Here is a 22768-nt window from a genome sequence, read left to right as displayed (position 1 = left end):
TAAATCAAGAAGCACAAACTAACAGCTTGCAGACGTTGGCTCACATGCCTTTTGAGGTTGGGTTTTTGCTGCAATAGTGAGTGATTGCAGGAACTGACATTTCTTTTCTTGTATGGACTCGGACAAAGCCTTGGTCCACCAGCACAAAATACAGTTTAGAAACTAAGATGCATGGTCTCTCACAGTACTCTCACAGGCCGAGGCAGAGAAGCTCAGTGAAGGCATATTAGAATCGTAGGACATCATGCAAAGAGGGCCGCTCGGGGGCGCAGTGTTTAGCATTGCTGCCTCGCTGTAGTGGGGCCCTGGGTTCAATTCCTGGGGCGCTATCTGTGTGGAGTTTGCATGTTCTCCCAGTGTTCTCATAGGTTTGGGTGCTCTGGTTTCCTCCCACAGTCCAAAAGCATGCTAGAAGGTTAATCGGCTTCTAGGAAAATTGGCCCTGGTAGGAGTGTGTGTGCCCTGTGATGGACTGGCGACCTGTCCAGGGTGTACCCTGCCTTTTGCCCATTGCTTGCCGGCATAGGCTCTGGCTCCCCTGTGACCCTGTAATGGCTAAAATGGTTAGAAGATTGACGTCATGAGCAGAGCATGTCAAACCATGGTAAAAGTGCAAAATAACATTGTAAAAAGTGAACTATAGTAAACTTAAATTGGAGAAAGGCACAAGAAGCACACAATAGGAGCTGCATTCTGCCTTTCTCGCTGCTCCTGTAGCACATGTGTGTGCAAGGATCACATCAGTCCTGCTGCAGCACCCAGATGCTTCCTGGTGTGTAGTATTGAACAGTTCTGCTCTGGCCAGTTGTTCAAGATCCGCATGACACTGTGCAAACTAGAAGTACTGTTTTCAGGCCTTTAGTACCTCTGCTCTCCTGATCTTAGACAAGGAAGTCATCAGCACGACTCGTTCATTTTGCTGTCGGTGGCGTTCTGATCCAAGTGGCTCATCCAGCTGTTTTTTGAAGCATTCTAAAGAGTCTCCTTTCCAGAAAGGAGTTTGAGAATAAAGTGGTTGTGTACACAAAGAAGGTGTTCAGATTATGAAGTATAGAAGCATTAAGTCCCTTGTTTTGCTTTCATCTTGATCTCCTGCTCTCAGGTTGCTGGTAGTAAAGGTGACATTTGTGTTAGCAGACATTCGGTTACCAGTCAGGTATTTTGTTTCTCTCGAGGTGTGCACAAAACAGTCTTGCAGATAAAGCATATCAGGAGAACAATCTGCCTTTTGCTCTTCTTTTTTGCTATAATTAACTGGTAATTGGCCCATATCTAAAGGTTCTGCCCCTCAATCGCAGACATGATCGTGCTTATCTTTGAAAAACAAAACACAAGGCAGCGAGACATCGTGAGATGTCAGTGTGGTTTCAGCCACAGATCTCTTTCTGTGTCCTACCCACAAAAATTGGCACTGCATTAAAACTTACCCAGATTTAAAAAAGAAGGTTTGTCATGCAATTGAGAAATCAAGTTAAATCATTATTGTTCCAAAAATGAAATGCTAAAAAAAATACCCAAAGTTCTGTGGAAATCTCTCCAGCGGAGACAAATGTGAATTTGTGGTCACTGCTCCAGGAAATGCCAAGCAGTTGTCAGACAATCTTCTCAATGATGTTTTTAACAAGTGGGACTACAACTACTATTACTGTTTCAGAAGAGGAATTATTTTGCAACCTCCTTTTTTGAAAAATCATGATGATTGTGTTTCTAGGTACAACCACAATGTTCTGTGCAAAAGTGAAGGAAGTGAAACGGTTCCCAACTTGAGAATAGTTTCTTGTAACGGTTTGCTTAAAAGCTCTTAGCTAACATGCAATACTAATGCATCGTTTGATAAAAACTGGATCAAAATGAAAGAAATACATATCGCAAAGGAAAGCAATTTTTCTGTTCACATGGGTCTGAAAATGATCAAGACGTTTGTAACACTAAAAGATGTTCACTCAGTCAAAGATAGCTATTGATCTGCAGCAAATATGATTTCATTTGTATATAAAGCTGTGGAGGTGTACAAGTTTTGCCAAACATCGTTATTTCTTCAATTTAGATAAAACTGTACAATGTACCGCAAAAATTCCTCTCAAGCTTTGTAGCGTTCACATGTTTGAAAACAGTCTGGCTGAGGATGAACAATTTTATTTCTTTGCACCCAGAAATCTGTCTCCTGGTTTATATTATATTACATGCGCTGATGTGGAAGCCAAAGAGAAGAGGCCTGGTGGCAACATAAACTCTTGAGACCATTGTCATGGCACAAATCGTGATGCATTCCACATGTAATTCTTTTTGTGGTTAAAGTCAACATTTTATTTCTGGAGACACAGGCATAACCAGGCTCAGCATAAAACAAGGACTGAATTGGATTATGGCTCCTGGAATGTATAATTGGTCTTCTGCAGGGGGCCAAGGAAAATTGTTTTTTTTTCCCAGATAGTTCCTGGTTTATACTGCCTTCCAGTTTGCTGTCTGAAGGACAGTGCTTTACTGTCCTTTACTCCCTCACTATGGCATGGCTTAAATAACCGCAGTCAAATCCTTTGTGTAGTTTAGCTGAGAAAACAGTAGTTAAAAGGAAACATATTCAGAATCTTTTAAAAGTGGGCTTTCTAAATTCTTGATCTTTTCTCCCTTAAGGCTTCCCTTAAATACATGTGTCTCTTTCTACATTCCTTAAATACTCATTATTTGTAAAGAAAACAATCTTTCAGTCCTCTGGCTGTATGTAAAACTTCAATGTCGAAAAACAATAAAGGCACAGCAAATTAAATAAGTAATTTGTATTTTAGAATCTTGGGAAGGATTGAAAAGACTGATAAATGTGGAAAAGGGAATATTGGTATGAGGCCAGGGGAGTGTTTTGTGACAGATAATTGACTTTCTGGATGAACGTATCCAGCTGGGTGTGGACTATGGACCTCGAGTCAAAGATTTCTTGCTCTTTTTTGTTGACCTCTGCTGTAACACATGCTAGCTAGGATGATCTAGTTTTAGGGAGATTGTGTGCTCAGCACAGGCAGGAAGGCAGGAGGCCTTGGGTCACAGGTCTACCGTGCAGGAAGGGCATCTCCACAGGCAGGTTTCTACGTTCAGCTTTTTCTTGTCTTTAGTGGAGATGGATCTGGAGAGTCAAGTTGTGGAGGAAACATTAGGGCACCTGTGAGAAGGCAAACAAAGATGGAGGTTCAAACAAAAGGGAGATTCTTGTGTGGACCACAAATCCCAGAATGCTTTGGGAAATGAGCTGCTGCCCTCAGTAACCCGACCAATCGTCTTACACCAACTGGTCAGCTGACTGAGGGCAGCAGCTCATTCCTCACATGATTATGGTGTGGACAAGAATCTACATACAGTATTGTGTAAACCTACTGGTCTCTCGTACCACCCTAGAGCCCAGTGCTCCCAGTGACAGGGAATCAGTGGTAGTGTGGGACTCGAGAGGCAAACATGGTGTTCACAAAACACACTGAATCTTTTATGGGGGTGACATCACACCCAGTCTTGGTGGAATTGCATTGGAAAGTTGTGGATCCTTGTATCAAGGGCAACTTGTTCAATTTCTTCAATTGAGGTTTCTCTTGGGCATGTCCAATGCAGCAGCCTTACTTCTGAATACAAACTGCTCAGAATGCAAACACAAATAGGATGTCTTGATGAGAAAAATGTACAGTAAAAGGTCATTTAAATGTGGTTTCTGTTATTTGATCTTTCTGGAAAGAAAAAAAAACATCAGTAGTTAATGCCAGTCCTTTTAAACGGTAAATTATGTCATGTTTAGGTTGTGCCTTCAATCTGTCAGGAACTGGAGCTGAGAAAGAAGTACCACACCTCATTCGGCTATGTAGGACCTGAGCCCAGATGCCATGACTGCCTTCAGTACTGACATGAAGAAGGGGGCATGAAGAAGCGAGTACCTCAGAATATCAGCAGCGAGCTGATCGCTTCCATTCCTGTAGATTATGCTGGACGTATTCCTGTTTGTGTGGCTTAATTTAAGTAGTGCAGACCTCCATCCAAAGCAAAAGCAACAGATGTTTCCTTGGAGGAGCCAAGATTCTGTACTTGTTTGGCAGTCTTCCAATGCATTATTTTGGATAGATCTGTAGTTTTTTTCTCTACTGTTGTTAAAACACAATGGTTTCCATCAATTTAAGTGACTTCCCTAGAGAGATGCTGCCTTACATCTAACCTCACCTCTGACCATCTGCAATCCTCCATCCCACTTCACAAAGTAAGCATCTTCATTTTCCAGAGCACCCAGAGGTAACCCACACGAAACTGGGGAGAATATTTGAACTCCATACAGATAGCAACCCAGGCAGATAGCCACTGTGCCACCCCCATATTATTTATAGTTTTTTTAACCCAGGAAATGACATCAGGTATTCTTTTATCCCTCCTGGATCTTCATTGAAAGCTCAGCATAGTGATTGGGAGTTTTAAATGAATGTGTTGTGCCTGAAAAGCTTGTGTTAAGCATTTAACCCTACTGTAGTGCAATGAAGACCAGAGTTATAGTGGCTCATCAGGAGAATGTTCATCTTGGTTTCCATGGTGCTATGTCATGGACTAGAGAGCATGGAACCACCCCCACCCTCCCAGACTGGTGGCCAGTCTGTCAGAATACTGCCCAGCTGTATGGACTGGTGCAACTGGGGTAAAGAACCTCTTTCAAGGTACAACAGTAAGATCTGCAGCAAGACCTCGGACCCACAACTTGTTAGAGCTGATGTGTGGTGAGCGTTCTGGTGCACTATGGCTGCCGTCGCATCATCCAGGTGGGGCTGCACATTTGTGGTGGTGGAAGGGAGTCCCCATTACCTGTAAAGTGCTTTGAGTGGAGTGTCCAGAAAAGTGCTATATAAGTGTAAGCTATTATTATTATTATTATTATTATTATTAAAGTATTAGTTATGACTCTTATTCTTGTTATAAATGCTTATTCATTAAAGATATATCACTTCCACTGCAGTGCTAATCAAAAATCTAGTCTAAATCTAGGTGCTGCCAAAACATTAACAAAAGACAAAATAACCCCCTCAAAAAGCACACTTGGTACAGGAATTGTACATTTCAATTAATATTCAAACCAAGGAGTTCCATATGATCTGACATCTAAACACATCTTTTACTGCAAACATAGAATAATGGTTCTATTTATAATTGATACTGTGATTGATAATGGATTCCTTTGGGACAAGAGCTTATGCCACAAATAAGATTTCTGAAATCATTCAAAGGTATGGGCAATATTCCCTAAACAGTGTGTGCATAACAATAGAATAATGTTTTAACATTTTTTGTGAATTTTAAAAGTTACCCCCCTCCTTCCTGCTCTGCCAACCCCTTTTCTGCAGAAAAGAAGTTGAACAGGAAGTCACTCGTCTGGACTTGATGCTAATGTACCACACAGGGTGCCTAAGACATTGTGAAAGAATGATGGTAATCTGCACTCGAGCAGAAAAAAAGCAAGCAATGTTCATGTTCGGTAGATATTTTGCACTGTTATTCAGCATCTCCAAAAAGTAGATGTAGTGTTGCACTGTAATTTCAAATGGCTTAAAAGGGCAAGCGAGCCGAGGAATCAGAATATTGAAGGAGAGAAAGCCAGTGCATTGGACCAAGCGAAAATCAATCTTCAGGCAATTCAGGATTATGTAACAAAACGTGTGATCAATATCGGACTATTTAAGAATGTGAGTAAGTCATGTTTTTATCAGGTTGTGCAGTCCATCACTTAAAACTGCACCTACAGCTCCTCGACACCTTCTTCATTTGTGACCAAGTACTTTATCTTGTACACTTTTGATGTGTCATTTCCTGTCCAGGGAGAGAAAGCAGTAAAATCCATGGGCTTTAAGGTTCAGATTAAGGTTCAGAATACTGCCGTTTACGACAGGCCCAGAGCCTTTCCACCTGACCAGGGAAATACGTTCCAGACAGTCGCAACTCCGTTGATAAAAGCACAGTTTCTTTGTGTCACGCCAGATGTAAATTACTTCAGGGGAACATGAGGTCGAAAGACAGCCTGCACCCCTCCCCCCACCCTTTCCATGAGCTGGTGAGGTACAGAAACACAACAGCACCAACTTTGGGAAAGGTTCACAATGCTTTTAATGGGAACGAAACAGGAGCCTTCCTTTTATTCAGATCTTTTCCTTTTCTGAGCTGTAATGCCAAGATAAATCACTTAGCAGACATTTATAACTATTCCTGCAAACACGCACCAAGGAGCTAAACAAATAATGTAAAATACCAGGATGAATGCTGGGGCATTCTCCCAAGCCCTGGAATTAGGGGTGTGTGGCCAGGATGGGATTTTTTCCAGACCCCATTAAATTTCTGTATGGAGTTGAACATTGTGACACTCCATTCCCGGATTGTATAAGCCTTTCATGGATGCATTGCTAGCCAGCATTTTAGACACAATTCTTTGTGATTGGGCGGATTGCGACAATTTATGGCGGGGTCACAGGTCACAGATTGTTCTGATTGGACAGTGCATGTGCCTGTCAATATTACAGTCCAATCCAACACAGCAAGATCGAATAAGGTCTGGTCTTGCCAAATAATGATGTTGCAGTGAAAAGAAAACAGACAATAAGGGATATCTTTTACAGCTGTTTCTAAACTCCTGACAACTCACTTGGGCATGTCGTAATGGTATCTTTAAAATAGGTGGGTCCAGGACAAAGCCCAAACACAGCTGTAAGCTTATATAAACAGTGCTCTTTATTTTTACATTAAAGAAAAAATATTCAAAATACACCACAACCAAAATAAACACCAAACAAAACTTTAAGCTCCTTTTGAGCTGCTGACTAAACTTCTTCCAGGCCCAATCTAGCATACGGGGTAGCTAAACTGCTGACCGGCTTCAAAACAAATCATTCACCCTCTGAGGCTCTTCAGTCTTCCATAAATCTCAATTTCACAGTTGACTTTCACCAAAACTCACAGATTCCTTCGGTCCTCAGTAGGTCATTCTCCCTCTGGTGAATCGCACACATAGAGGTTCCACTATCTGTCCTCCAGATGGCCAATGTCACTCCAACTGACCTACACAGGAAACCACCTTGTGACCAATTGTCTTCCAGCAAATGGTCAAGTAACTGAGAGCAGAAACCCCTTCCCCCCAGAGGCTTCTGGGAAATGTAGCTCTGACAGGGCTGTGATCTCACAACTGTAAAACTGGGACGTCCGAACATAACAAGGGAATTCATTTCCAGACAACCACTGCATCCTATTCTCTTTCCTCAGTTCGTTTCATTTTTCATTCCCAGTTTTGAAACCCTTGTCAATGTGTCACTACTAAGTGTAAAATAATCACCTGTGTTGACCCTGTATACTGTAAATTCACCCCTTAACCCCTTATACACCCCTTAAGATTTATGTACTTGGTCTCCTGTGTTCTATACTGAAGAGATTTAGCTCCTTTAATCTATAGTATCTATTTATAAGAATTCCCTGAAAAAAGGAAATTGTTTTTGTTACTCTTCTGTGAGCTCTTTCTAAACTCTGAGCTCTGTCCTTTTCATTGTATGGTGCCAAAAACTCAACACAATATTCTAAATTCCCAATTAATGGTATGATGAAAATCTTGAACTTGATTTTAACTCCACATTCTTTTAACTGTGCACCCAAATATTTTGTTTGCTGTTTGGCTTGTGAGAGCCCAGCCCCAGTAGGGACAACAAGATTCCTCTGGGAGAAGGAGCTGCTGATCAGTCACCTGACCAGTTGTGGGAAACCAACTACGACAGAGAATATGTTCCCTAATGGCATGCGCTCTCACATGCTGTAATGTATATTCCTACTCTCAGGATCAGTTTGCACTTAGTTTAATTTCACTGGTTGTGTGTCTACCAAATCCATTATGTTTTCTCAACCTTTGTGTAATTGTCTTATTTATCAGGAGATCAGGAGTGCTTCTTTCCAGTCTCACTGGATTGTTAAATTTCCTTGACTAATTGATTTTGCCATGGTAGACACCTGTTTGTGAAATGACTACCTCGCAGGTGCTTTTGAAACTGTGGGAAAGGGAGGCCAGAATCGGGGGATTTTTTTCATCATGACACTGCTTCTAGACTCAGGGTAGAGACTACTTTATGCAGGCTTGAACAAATAACACACCCTTTACACTGATAGCGGTACATAGCTCTAAAGTAACTTAATCACCATTGAGCCTGGGAAACCCAGTTCCACACAGCCCACCTGTCTAGAACCTGTGACGTCCCTCAGAGCAGCTTAAGCTGTATTTTCTCATGCCTCTCTAGCTCAGTGAGTCCCACAAGCCTGCAAACCAAACCAATCAGTCCCTAGAGAGAACTCCTCTCTGAAGATCTCACTCGCTGTCCTCCCAAGCGGCGAGTATTCAATTCAAACTTTATTGTGTCCTAGGAGAAATGTGTTTTACGGCACAGTCAAACACAACTCAATGACAATAAACATCATTAAAAGGGAAGAGAATACAGATGCCAGGGATGTGTAGATCAGGACCCTATGCAGACGGCAGAATCCGGAAGGGAGTGAAACAGACACGGGGCGGAGACAGCGAGGAACTGGGCAGGCTGACGAACAGGGGGGCATGACGACGGTGAACTGGTGCTCGGGGGAGTGTGACCATGGCAAACAAGTCTGAGGGAGTCCAGGGGGGATATCCAGGGCGAAGTCCAAGAGTCCAAAACCGGGAAATCCAGACGAGACGAAAACAAGACACAGTTAAAAACTGGAATGGGATCCGGTGCAGGGAGAAGGAGTAAAGATGGGATGACGGGGACAGGCGCTCTGAGCCCCGGACTGAGCTGGAGCCATAGGAGGCCTGTGCCCTCAAGCCGCGGGCATAGGGCGACTTGATGGTAGGTGGGCCTCCGGGCGTCCATCTTCCGGGAGTAACGAGAGCCCCCGCCTTAAATAAGCAGGGGCAGGATTGGAGGCAGCTGCACATAATCAACTAAAATGTGAAAGAGCCGGAGCACCCTTAAGAGGAGGGATTACAATCGTGACAACAGAAGTGTTACAGGAGAAAACTAACAAGAGACAAGGTAGTTACTTTGCATTGTTTAAGAGTGTAATTGCAGTGGGAATGAAAGATTTCCTGAGTCTGTTGGTTTTACACCTGAGGGCACAGAGGCATCTCCCAGATGAGAGAAGTGTGAATTCGCAATGGAGGGGGTGAGACACACACTCCCTGATGCTTTTGGCTTTCTTAGAGGGTTTTGTAAAGGATGCTTAAGCTGATTTGATTATTCCCAATTATTTTGCCACTTATATTCACTAATTTACCCAACCTGTTACAATTACCGGTACTTATGTTGCCAAACCAACAAGTGAAGCAGTATGTTAAGACACTTCCAATGAATGATTTGTAGAAAAGTGTAAGGATAGTTTTATCTACCTTAAAGTACCTGAGTTTTCTAAGAAAGAAGAGCCTCTGTTGGCCTTTTTTATAGATAGTATTTACAATATTTGTCCCATTTTAGGTTTTTGTCAATGACCAGTCCCAAGTACTTACAGTCATCGACAATTTCAACAGGCTGACCATCAATTGTAGTGGGTTGAGGGGGTGTGGTATTTTTCCTAAAATCAATAACCAGTTCCTTTGTTTTTGAAACATTTAACTTTAGGGAGAACTCGTTGCACCAGTTTGTAAAATCATTTAGAATGGGCCTATGATGGTATTCTGTGTCCTTTAATAAACTGACCAGGGCTGTGTCATCAGCAAACTTAATGAGATGTCTGTCAGTTTGGATATGCAATCATTGGTGTACAAAATGTACAGCAGAGGGAACAAGACACAGCCCTGTGGTGATCCAATTGATGTGTTGCGAAGTCAGATAAGCACTTCCCCAATTTGACCTGTTGAGAGCTGTTAGTTAGCAAGTCTAGCACCCACCTTATTAAGTTCTCATTCAGACTGAAGTGCTTTGAGAGTTTCTTTGCAAGCAACAGTGGTTGTATTGTGTTGAAAGCAGAGGAGAAGTCAGCAAATAAAATCCTTACAAAGGTCCCTGGTTGTTCCAAATGTTGATAGACCAGATTTAACAATGTGTGTATTGCATCGTCTACTCCCCTCCTTTCCCTGTTTGCAAACCGCAGGGGGTCAATGAGGGCTTGTGTGATCTTTGTGATGTGTTGCTTCACTATTCTCTCAAGAGTTTTCATTAGGAGATATGTGAGGGCTGCGGGCCTGTAGCTGTTAAGGCCACTAGGCTTGGCAGTTTTAGGAATAGGAATAATGATGGATTTCTTCCACAGAGAGGGAATGATCTGTAAGTTTAGGGACATCTGGAAGAGAAAACTAAATATTGCAAAGCTGATCTGCACAAGATTGTAGGACCCTACCACACACATTATCTGGACCTGCACTTTTCATAAAATTGATTTTATAAGAGTTCTTATAAAACTTTTCAGTAGCCCAGAGAGGTGGGAGATTCTGCCCCATTCTGCGCACAGCCTATCCTGACAGATTTCACTCCCTCGCAATTAACTGAGGGCCACTCTTCAGTCTGCAGTTTCGCCCAAGTCAACAGGTGGCCATATTGGCTCAAGACCACAGCTGGGCATGAATTATGAGCCAACGTGGTGGCTTTCTCTCAAAGCCACTTCTTACTACCTCACAAACCAGTAAAGGATTTTTTTTCAGTGCCTTGATTGGGACTGGGATTTCCCAAGCAGAGGTGGATAATTGGACAAAGGTCCCTAAATTTTCCAGCCAACCTGATGCCCCTCTCTCATTCTTACCAGTTCTGACTTTTTACTGGTACTAGAGATTAACCTAAATTTAGGCGTGCTGAAATGAAAGAGAGTGGAGCAGGTGTTTATTTAGACGCTATCTGATTGTGAGTTTTTGTGGTTCACTAAAAACATGAGATGTGTCAGGAAAGAAGGTTTCAAAGCAACAAGAGTACATTATAAATGATTCTAAGATAAATGTGCTTGTAATAACTAATACATTTTTTCAGAGAAAAAAGGAAATCATAAAAACACCTGCTTTAAAAAAGCCTCTTTATAACTTTCCCAAATAAGTACATTTTATGGATTAATTTACAGCTGCGGGTTTGCATTACACTGGTATTCTTTAATATTGGTTTAACAAGGGAACCAGAACAGGTTTGCTTTAAATGGGTCTAATGGCCTTCTTTTCCATTATGGTAACAATTGAAAAGGAAGAGAATGCACATTCCAGTCGCATGAATACTCAAAAAAAGCAATAAAATCCTCTTTGCTCTTTTTGTAAGCATTCTAAAATGTTAGCAGATACACGTTACAATATAGAAAAATGTCATTTTATGTAATGTGGAACACTAAAAGTGGAGGCATCACTCTTAAAAATGATCAGATTCAGCAAATTTGTATGTGTAAAAGTATGTGCATTTCCTTCAAGTGCTCCGGTTTCCACCCACAGTCCAAAGACATATTGGCAGGTTAATGTGAGTGTGTGCGTGTCTGTGTCTGGGTGGATGGCTGGATGGAATATAACATTTGAAAGATTTCTTTTAAAAATTCATGCCCAGAGAAACAAGCAATGCTGAAAACAAGCTTTTTACTAGCTTCTAATCTTTGGAAGAAGCAAAAATCATGAGTTGAACAGAAGAGTCAAGTAATCCAATCTGTAAATTAGTTTAATTTTCTAGCACTGTTTCTTGTCATGGGCTGTGCAGTGCAAGCCCAGGAATGGATAAGTGCAGCTGGATTTAGTCTGAAGAGAAATTTCAAGTTACACCCTGTCTCTTGTCAGTTTCTGCAAACAGGATATTAATGATTACTCTCACTTCGGTAGCTGTGCTTCTAAGTGAAGCAAGATGGCTTTGATAAATGCAAAAGACCAAGTGCTCTGCGGACCAGGAGACATACTGGTTTACTCTCCAGGTTCATATTGTACTAAAAGCAGGTCTGAATGTAACCACAACTTTGTGAATGTTGCTGGAAACCATTTTAGTGTAATAAAGCACAGCAATACTGAATTTAAGCCCAGTTTAAACATAGCTATCGGACTGGAGGAGTCACCCTTAACATAAAAAAGATTTTTGCTTGTTTGGTTTTCATATCTAAAATTTAAAAGGCATTGCTTTGAAGAGGCGCGGCCTGGATAACAGTGGGATTGAGAGGACTCGCCCCGCACAGTAGTGGACAAAAGCTGAGAGTGACTTTTAAAATAGCACTGGACACCTAAGAAAGCAGAAACAACAGAGAGAAAGCGCGTTTTCAATAGCGAAAAAGAATACAATAAGAGAAAAACGATATCGTTTGAACTTTACAAAGCAGAAAAAATCCTCTACAATTTGGAAAGGCAGTCTGTTACGCAACGCCCATGTCTGACATAAGATACAGTACATTTGAAGATTTCGTGTGAACACTTGCTTAGTTTCTGGCGCTTTTTCTTACGATGATAGCTCTGTCGCTTCAGCCTCCAGAAAAAAAAGTGGACGAAAAACCTTAGCAAATTAAAGAGCTATCTGTGATTCTGTTTGTGGTTTCTTCTTAACTCTGGGCGAAAACGTCGTTTGGCTGGCATCGACAGCGGCGTTTTAAAAAGAGAAACGTCTTTTCCTCCCCACAGCGACCATAGGAGCGTCAGGGAGATGCGCTGCTCCGCGAAGCGACACCCTTAGAGATCTCCCCCTGCTTTTCACCCCGACAGGAGAGACGCTTACCTTAGCACACCGGGTAACTTACCGACAGCCACGAACTCCGGAGGAACAGCGTATTTGTGAATGTGTGCGCTTGATCAGGAGGGAGCGTCATTAAAGAGCAATTGGACATTAAATATATTTTTATTAAGATCAACATTTTCGAAAACTGTGTTGAAACGCCAGGGTCAGTGAAAATATTTTTTACGTGAAAACATTTACTTGTAATACCTGGTGCTTATTTTGTCACCTTTTAAAAGTATTTAGACCTTGAACTGGAAAAGCAATAGCAAATTTGTGATTTGGAGCAAAAACGTGTATGTATATTCGTTTGCAAATCGACTGATGCATATGTGTTTGCTCAAATATCTATACTTTTTTTTTCCTTAGCTAAAACAAGCACGGGTGGAATTTCTGAGCCGAAGACAAATTCGTTCGCTTAACTTCTGATATGCAGTTGTAGAGGTAAGATAATTTTAAAATGTGCCTTGTTCGTAGTGTTCGCTACAGAGATTGTTGTGTTGACTGCAGAGACAACTCTGGTTTGGACAGCGACTTTAGAGACGCCCTTGTATGAACGTTAGAGTTAGCAGACGTTTAAATTTAGAGGAACAAGTAATAGGTTTATTCCTTGCTGAAAAAAGAAGTAAGGAAACACAACGTTTCGGCCGTGGAGCCTTCTTCAGGTGTGGAGAAGTTGACACCTGAAGAAGGCTCCACGGCCGAAACGTTGTGTTTTCTTTCTTCTTTTTTCAGCATGGAATAAACCTATTACTTGTTCCTTTGCAGCTTACGCATGCTGACGCAGCTACCCACCGGAACTATTTAAATTCAGAGTAATGGTTAACTGCTCAAGCCTATCATTTTAATCAAACGTATTTCACTACGTCCATTGTTTGCTGATTGCGAAATTTCCCACTATACGGCACAGCCTAACGATGATGCTGTTTGAACTGGCCATAGTTCATTAAAGGGCAGTCCCTTTTTTTGTGCAATACTGTGCAATAAATAAAATACTGACTGGAATACATGATAGGATGTATTTTTATTTGCCTATCTTTAAATTGCAGGGGCACTTCCGTAACGCTTTCCTTACGCATTGCACTATACTAATATGCGAGAAAGTTACCGTAAGTTAATGCGAGTTAAGACTTGCTAAATGACTTCCTATTAAAGATAAAATGTGAACACAGCTGAGTTCCGAACCCTTTGCGATGGTGCTCACTTTGAGCAATTTATGGTAGTGATCTTTGCTCTAGGCAGTTTTTAATACATGCATTTCCACACTGCCATCCTATTCAGAAACAAATGATTCCGCAAAATGTTGATCTTATCTGAACCACGGAATTGTGAAATATGACTAATGTTGTATATACGTAAAGTTTGTTTCTGCAGTTTACATTTATCTAAAAATGCATTCTCTGTAGTACAGTGCACTACAGATTTGTTATCGTTATTTTGATGAACCGCCCTACTACTAAAAATGACGTATTGTCCTATCTGAAAATGTGTGTAAAGATTTGGTCATAGACCACCACTTATACTCATCCTGTAAAGCGCTTTGAGAAGCCACCTTTAAAGGTGCTATATAAATAAAGTTTATTATTATTATTATTATTATTATTATTATTATTATTATTATTATAGTAATAATAATAAACACCACCCAGAAACATCCTAGTCATTCTCTTTAAGACTCTTAGAGTAATGCCAAATTAACTGGATATTCTGCATCTCTGCTTCTTGTGTAGTGTAACTGCCAACAGATCAGCTCATGGGTGAATCTACACCTTTCTTAATCTTGATGTAAAATACTCTTCTTCACCCAGAATACAGGAAAAGCTTGGTTTGATCTGAAGTCCATAACATAACACAAACCTTGTTCTTTGTTTACATCTGTGCAGATTTCTATTCCAATAAAAAATGATCTACTCCATCTCTTGTGACAGTGGATAGGGTATGCACTGAGCCAGAAATTAATTTCCAAGATACAGCTGTGTGCCACAGCTGATATGTGGGCACAGCCTTGACACGCCTCAGATCTGAAGATGTCAACAGCTTTAAGAATTTGTCAGTGGTACAAAGTGTTAAGCAGGATGGATTGTGTAACCATTGAGTTGGCTGTACGATATACTCCGGGAAGAGCACAGCACAGAGGGCAGTGAACTCAGATTTGAAGGGGCTAAAATTGTATTGAAATCAAAATGCTCCTATCAAGCAGACCAGTGAAAGAAAGCTCACTTGTCCCACAATTACTGAAACCATTACAAATTCATTGCAAATCTGGGACCTTGCCATCGGCACAATAACCAGTTTCTGGCTCACCACTGCTCTGGTCTTTTGATCCTGTGTTGCTAGCATTCTCAATCTGTTAATTGCATTATTTTTCAATTCCGATTACAAGATTGCACTGTTGAGGACAGCATGCAAGTGTTTAGATTTAGATTCTGCTGAAGAAGTAAGTGTGATTTTGTCTCAGCCCTCCTTGTTGTCAGATTGTGCTGTGCTTGCTTTTGAAGTCACAAGTAGGTCTGTGAGAGTGGACCGATCTGCCTGTTTGATGCTATCAGGCGATGTGGGTTAGGTGTTCAGATACAGAATATACATTTGTTGTACAAAATATGAGGGGACAACTTCAGTCCTCAGTTTCTGGGCTCCTTTGTTTTGAATTCAGATAAGAATATGGAATTCAATTAACGGAATAACAAGATAGCTCAACTCAGGGTGAATGAAAAAGTGGGAATTTTACACATAAAGAAGTGTCATGGTTCCAATTTTCTTCAGTTAACCCATGGGAAAACATAAATTGTCGTAGAAGATTCTCATTATACATTAAGGAAAAACCAACAAAACTCATAAAAACGTGGTCCAGTCCAGTGCTTCAAACTCTTGGTACTTAAGGAGTTAGTTGAACAAATTATTTAATTCTTGATTGATATTCACTGCACCTGAGTCCGAGTCTTTAGCAATTGAGAAGTCCCATGTAACAAGTCAAGAGAAGAATGTGATTAATCTGGAGCCAGAACCTTCTCTTCTTTTGCAAATCTTCCTAGGATCACATCTAAAGTGGGATTTCACAGAAATGAGCTGTGTTAGGGTGTGGCACAGTGGTTAGCTTCGCTGACTCACTGCACTGGGGTCCTGCGTTCAATTACTGACCTGGGGTGCTATCTGTGTGGAGTTTGTATGTTCCCCCAGTGTTTGAGTGGGTTTCTTTCTACAGTCCAAAGATGTGTTGGAAGGTTAATTGGCTTCTGGAAACATTGGCCCTGGTGTGAGTGTGTGAGTGTTTGTGTTCATGCCATGTGATGGACTGGTGTCTCTTCCCATTTTGTGCTTATTTTTCCCGTTCAGGTGCTCTGGTGCTCTGGTTTCCTCCCACAGTCCAACAACATACTGGTTGGCAAATTGCATTCTAGGAAAATTGGCCCTGGTGTGAGTGTGTAGCCGGGATAGACTCGGGCTCCCCCACGCTCCTGAATTGGTAGACGGGGTAAGAAGATGGATAGATGTTATGTGTTAGAAATAGTAATTCATGACTTATCTTTTCCAGGACATACAACAGGCATTTTTCTCACAAAACTGAGTTTCCTTAAGTCAGGACTCTCTAACCCTGGTCCTGAAAAGCTCTTATCCAGCAGGTGTTACAGAAATTAATCAAGAGGAAGAGTCACTTATTACCAGGTTATAAACACTGTGTTAATTGTATCTTCCTGTCTTACAGGTTATAAGTGATTTATATACAAATGTGCATCCGCCATATTGAAATACATTCCCGGAGTCCCTGTCACACTGTTCACTCTAAACTCCATGCCAACATCAGTACCTGACTAGGATAAGCTGCTCGACTTGCTCGGAGTCATTTTGGTCCTGTAGCACATGGCACAGAAATCCAAATTTAAAACTTCCTTCAGAAAGTCAAACCCTCGACATAGTGGATTTGAGAGTCCCATAAAAAAATAGTCAAATAATTCTATGAAGTATGTAAGCAAGGCAAATATTTTCTGGTACAAGTTTAAAATCAATTAACACACAGGAGGGAGTTTTGGGAGCTAATAATGGCTACAATGTTATTCTTGTGCTTCAAACAGAAGAAAAACAAAACTAAATTTTCTGTGGCGTGTTGTCTCTTGATGCACTGTCAGTTCAGTTTCTCTGACTGTGGCTCTGTTGCCCAACCCTGGTGTGCAATATCTGTGCCTTCGTCTCTCTCACCTCACATGATGGAGCACACGGTTTAAAAATAGCCAGGAACTCAGCCATTAGAGATCTGGATGTGCAGATGGTCATCAGAGCTGAGTGGCTGTCACATTTCCATCCATCCATTTTCTAACTGCATCATCCAGTACAGTGTCGTGGGAGAGCTGGAGACTATCCTGGCAAGCAACGGGCACAAGGCGGGATACACCCTGTACAGCACACCAGTCCATGATAAGGGAAACACAGACACACACACGCTCAAACACTTATGCCAGGGCCACATTTGCAAGAAGCCAATAAACCTGCCTGTGTGTCTTTGTACTGTCAGATGAAAACAGGAGCACTCAGTGGAAACCCATGCAAACACGGATAGAACATGCAAGCTCCACACAGACAGTGGTGGGAGGCAGCAATGCTGACCACTGGCCATGGTGCCACCCCTACTTTAATAGCTCACACCCTTTTTGGAACTTGTAGAGTATTACATACTACTCTCAACAGGTTTTGAGATAATAGTTGATTTATGGTCACCTTCTTGAGCCACATCCTATAATTGACTATTTTGTCAGGGGGGATAACATATTAAATACCATGTGAGTACATAGGTATTCAGGACAGCTCTGAGTCTTAAGTTTAAAAAACAGGGATTACAAGGGACGGGGAAGTTTTTGTTGAGTTCATGCAAGCCCTTTACATGTGAAAATATATTTAAAGTAAATATACTATTATCCAATTAAGGAGGATAAATAAAGATTAACATACCATTAATAAATTATTGTCATTCCAAATAGGAAATGGCTTAAATGATTTGGGCCATGGGTTTTTTCAGATCATAAAAAGTGCTAAGAGATACTTTGTCCATTGTCAAAGGAATACAAGAACGTTTATTATGTTTGTTCTGTTTGGAATTCAGAAAATCAAAATTGGCTTCCCTTAAAAATATCAAGGTAAAGGGATAAAGGTAACAGGGAACAAAATGTTTAATCACAGTAAAACATTTGTCTTCTGTTGTAACTGTTTTGCATTGCCAGGGCATATACTGTAGTAAGGAAACCGTCATTGCTAATCACATTAAATCTGATTAAAGATGGGGATGTAATTAACTTTATAAACTGCAGTGAAAGAAGAAACCAAGACAATTTTAAATCATCTGGAATTGTTGATTCCATCTACCTTTACATCTAAATTGAGTTTCATGAGCATTGATGGTGCCCAATTAATTCTGTCGGCAAGTTAAAACAATAAGGAACTGAAATCACAAATTATGAAAGAACAAGAGGACATGTGTTCACACAAAGAGCTTTGAGTGAATAGTCCAGAAAAGCAGTATATAAGTGTAAGAACGATGATGATGATTATTATTATTAAACTTGAGACAGCAGCTCCAAAGAGGGAGTCAGTATAGATGAATTGATATATCAAACTTGCACCATATATATAAAACCTAGACCAAATCCAAATACTTCCACATCTAACCATTCACTGCAACCAAACACCTTTTCGGTATCAAGGGAGAACAGCAAAATATTTTTGTGCTAATGTTTACGATCATAAATATCATAAATAACATGGAGGGCTGAAAGGTGGCACAGTGAGCCTTGCATTCAACTCCAGACTTTTGGTGCTGTCTGCGTAGTGTTTGCGGTCTCCCCATGTTCGTGTGGGTTTTGTCCGGGTGCTCTGTGTAGCGGAGCTGCTTGCAGCACGGTGACGTCACCGCCCTCCCTGCGCGTAACAGGGAACTCAGCCGCCCGGGCTGGCGGAGGTCTTCTTTAGCTCGGCCGGCTGGGTCCCGGGTTCCCTCCCAGTTAGGACAAACCGGCAGGGCGGAGCGGCGAGGGCGCGAGCCTGCGGGGAACTGTGGCGGTCACATGTGGTTTCCTCCCCCTGTTCAACAACATACTGGTACTGTAGGTAAATTGTCTTCTAGGAAAATTGGCCCTGGTGTGTGTGTTGCTGGGATCCCTGAATACGAAGAAGCAGTTAGAAAATGGATGGATCTGCTAAACTAATTAGTATGAAAGTTCCATAGAAAGAGAGGTAAAGGACTTACAAAATGGACTGGGCAGACTCTGACCTGGAATTGCTTTTGATTGGCCAATAGAATGAGGCCTGTGTCCTAATACAGTTGCTAGTCATGTTAGTCAAGTCAGATAGCACCCTCCCTGTCTAATCAAGTCCTTTGCAGCTGTAATCTGATTGGCTAACTACCTATGAATTGAGAGTGAAGTGTGTGGTTGGTTTTGCTTTCTCCAGGGAGAGACTGGAATTACTAAATTATTTCATTGAGGGCAAGACAGCCCTGCCCTTTGGCACCACACACAGCGCACACTGAGCCAATCTGCAGTGATGTCTGACATACTATAGGCTCCATGCTGAAATCACTCCTCACTCGTGTGGGCAGTGGGCTCAACCTACTGCTGAGTTCTGCCTTTTCTAGCTAAAAGTAAAAATTGTGCTTTTCATGTGGGGCAGCTCATGTCATCAACTGGTTCCCATTTTCTTGCTAACTGACCTGTCATCCTACTTGCCTATGAAAATCGAACTGATCATCATGAATTAACTTAAATGCTCCATTTTCTGAAACAGCAGTTACTGTAGATACAAGCCAATCCAACCCAAGTAGCCCAGTTGTTAGTTAATAGTTAATCGATCCCAGGATCTGTTCCTGCTGTTTCTTGAAAACATCTGCTTCAGCAACACAGTAGGGTAGATTGTTCCACACTCCCACAACTCTACGTGGAAAAGTAGTGGCTCCTGTTCTTGGGTTTAAATGCACACACAGCTTCACAGTTTTCAGCAAATCCACATAGCTTCCACTTGTTTCCTGTGGTTCACGTTTCACTCTTCATGTGAAAGCAATCCTCAGGGTTGACTCTTGTTACTTTTCAGGATATTGCATGTTTGTTCAAGGCCCACTGTAGTCACAGTTCAACACTAAAATATTCAGTTCTTTCAGTACATGTTAGTAAGCCCTATCATGTATAGTATCTGGCTGTTCTTCCCAGGACAGATTCCAGAGCAGAATAACTTTTCTATAAAGTGGTAACCAAAATTGTGCATAGTATTCTGAGGGCTTACTAATGTGTTATAGTATTTTAGCACAATAACAAGATGTAAATTCTTTATTTAAATTCTAAGTCTGTATCCTAGAATTTTGTTTGCCATTATTGCTTCCCCACATTGCCTGGCAGATGTGAATGGGTCAGCATGAAGACCTATGTTTCCCATTTTATATCTATAATTTTCCTTTTATCTACATGTAGTACCCTGCACTTGTGTCCATTAAACATCATCTTCAGGTGTTTTGTCCATAACGATCTTGTCTCCACTGTTCACCTCAAAACAGCATGCAGTGCAAGAGACATATTTTGCCCCCAAATTACCATTTTTGCCAATTTTGGCATGTCCACGTTGGAGTTCTGTGGTGAGGGTATTTAACCTACACTGCTGCGCGAGTCAGGCTGTGTTTCATGGAAAACAATGCCTGAAGAATTGGCAGTCAGTAATCTAGATTTCTATCTCATGCCTCATCGAGTTCCTTGGAACTCTTACAATCAAGGGTTGGAGCCCTGTACAAAGTGCCAGAATAGGAAGGAAAAACAAGGAGGGATCATGATTTGGATTTGTTGTCAATTCCAATTGTAACACTCTTAGCCGGGTCGAATTTGCCACCATGCCTCTGTAACAGTGCTGCACACCGCAACCCTTCTCCTGGAGAAATATAATGTGTTCTGTTTTTCTTCCAAGTGCATAAGTTACTTGGAAGAATTCCTAAATTGTTTTTCAGGGCTGTGCAAACTGACAATTTAAAGCTCCTGTGACACATAGGGTGGGCTGGTCACCACAGCCAAGCTCTTTTGACCTTCTCTTCTAGTTATAGATGGTTTTGTAAGTGCTGACAACATACCAGAGAAAGTTCCAGAATCCCGATCACTCCCTGATAAACTTGAATCTCTTTAACCAAAGGCGAATACTATTCCTAATACTGGGGTCTTAGCTCCCCTTGACTTTATAATAAACTCTGGGTCTCTTAACTGCTAACCAGCAACCAATAAACACAAGAAAATTACATAATATTTACTGAATCTGTACCAGCACGCCTTAGTCATCCAAAATATATATTTTTTAAAAACATCGCAGCCCCACCCTTATAGACTTTAGATTGCAATGGGCAGCACCTGGGCTCAATTAGCCATCTGTGATCCACCTCAGTTAACTTCAGTCATCAGCTCAAGTTGAGCTAGAAGCTCAGAAAATCTGTAAAAAAACAATTACATCTGCAGGAGTCCAGGCCCATAATAGACCTCCTCCACAATCTTACCCCATATTTTGACAGACTGCTTACAACATTTGGCAAGAATATATGTTTTTTGATTGTGGCTCAGGTTTTCATTGTGTTCAGTGACTTAGTTACTTTGTTCAGCAACAAACCCAAATGAAAAGGGGAAGTTTAACTTTTTTTTTGTGCAATTGGCCACAGACTATAGACTTCTGTTCTGGTGTATCTGGGGTCTTTCTCTTTCCAGCAAGATTAAAGTGTGACAGCCTCACAACAGTATACATAATCCAGTGTTCGTTTTCTACTTATGCCTTTATGCTTTTGTTGAAATAACGTTGGTTATATGTTTTGCCCTAGTCCTGAAATGGGCTTTTCTTTTTCTCCAAGGTAATAAACAATTATCCTTTTAGAGATCGTTCAGTAGCAATCTAGTGGCACTGCAGTGAAAGAAAATATTCCTTAGATAATGTACTTGATTCCTGTCCAGAACCCTGCTGCAGGAAGCCCGTTTGATGTACTTTACTTTTTAAAATTCAATCTTTTTTTTAATGAAAGCAATTTTGAATGAAGCCTGATTACATTTGCCATTACCAGGTGTGAAGTTTGCATTCCCCTGATTAATTATAAGACTCTGGTCATGATGGAGAGAGTGCTGTCAGGCAGACCTTTAGACTTAATGTTCTAGGAAAGTCCTTTTTTACCCCAAATGTAACTTTTATTAGTAGGAAGCAACTCGTAAAAAGCACAAAGATGTCTGTAAAGATATGAGCTAATGCCTTCAGGCAACATAAATATGTTTCATTAAAAAAACAGGACACACTTGTATCTTGCCAAGACTCGTTTCTGCCGCTTGAAGCACTTCTTTGAACCTCACGGCAATGAGGAGTGAAGTAGATTTCAAAGACGAATAGGAAGTGTGAAGAATCTAGCCATCAAGGATGTGGAGAAAGACAACAGATAACACAACAGCTCAGTATTTTTTTGCTTTTTCAAAAACAGGATATGTAAGGCAGTATGTCTTACAGATAATGAAGAAAAAGAGCTTTTATAGCAATGAAAATAGGACCGCACTCTAAAAAAGGCTAACAGCTAGATGCTACCTTTCCCCTGTGAACTCAGAAACAACGATGAACACTTATCTGTAAGACATGTAGTAGTTCCCTGTGAAAGTCACAATAGCACTGAGCAATAATATTTAACTCCTTTATAAAGAATGTATAGATATGTGTTACCTGTTGACATTAATACAGTAAATAAGTAAATCATATGTTACCTCAGTCTGGGTCCTGGGCAACTCTCGATTTTTCTGGGCTGTGCTCCAGCTCAGCTCTTAATTACAAGCTAATTGACTAATTGATGTTCAATTTGAGGCCTATTTTTTAAAGAAAATCCTTTCAGTTCTTAAAAATCTGAGTGACAGTTGTAATCGGTATGAACCCTGTTCTAATTGGGGACTTTCAGGACTGCCTCCAATCAGTTCAGTTAAAATGGGTTCATTTCTGGACCTGAGTTGCTATCTGCATGTTTTTCCTGTGTTCATGTAGGTTTCCTCCAGGTGCGCTGGCTTCCTCCCAAAGTCAAAAATCATGCTAGTAGGTTAATTGGCTTCTGAAGAAGGTGACCCTGGTGTGAGTGTGTCTGTCTGCCCTGTGGTGTG

At 41.1% G+C, this 22768-nt stretch overlaps 1 protein-coding gene across 15 annotated transcripts in view; it reads left to right on the top strand.

Annotated features, from left to right (window-relative positions):
* LOC148672651 (prostaglandin D2 receptor 2-like) overlaps window positions 1–22768 on the top strand; it is a 57554-nt gene that overhangs the window by 20656 nt on the left and 14130 nt on the right. For 4 of the 15 annotated variants that reach the window (XR_015935840.1, XR_015935839.1, XM_088628471.1 and 1 more), the window contains exons 3-4: window positions 12560–12715; window positions 13020–13094. The gene's annotated coding sequence lies outside the window, so the exon portion shown is untranslated. Of the gene's footprint in view, window positions 1–12018; window positions 12817–13019; window positions 13095–15983; window positions 16123–22768 lie in introns of those variants that run through there. The other 11 variants (XM_088628472.1, XM_088628469.1, XM_088628474.1 and 8 more) reach the window with 8 other exon arrangements.

This window comes from Lepisosteus platostomus, chromosome 4 (genome assembly GCF_059453375.1).
Source record: "Lepisosteus platostomus isolate fLepPlt1 chromosome 4, fLepPlt1.hap1, whole genome shotgun sequence".
NCBI lineage: Eukaryota > Metazoa > Chordata > Actinopteri > Semionotiformes > Lepisosteidae > Lepisosteus > Lepisosteus platostomus.
The sequence above is the reverse complement of the archived record's forward strand: the minus strand, read 5'-3'. Positions and strand labels throughout refer to the sequence as shown.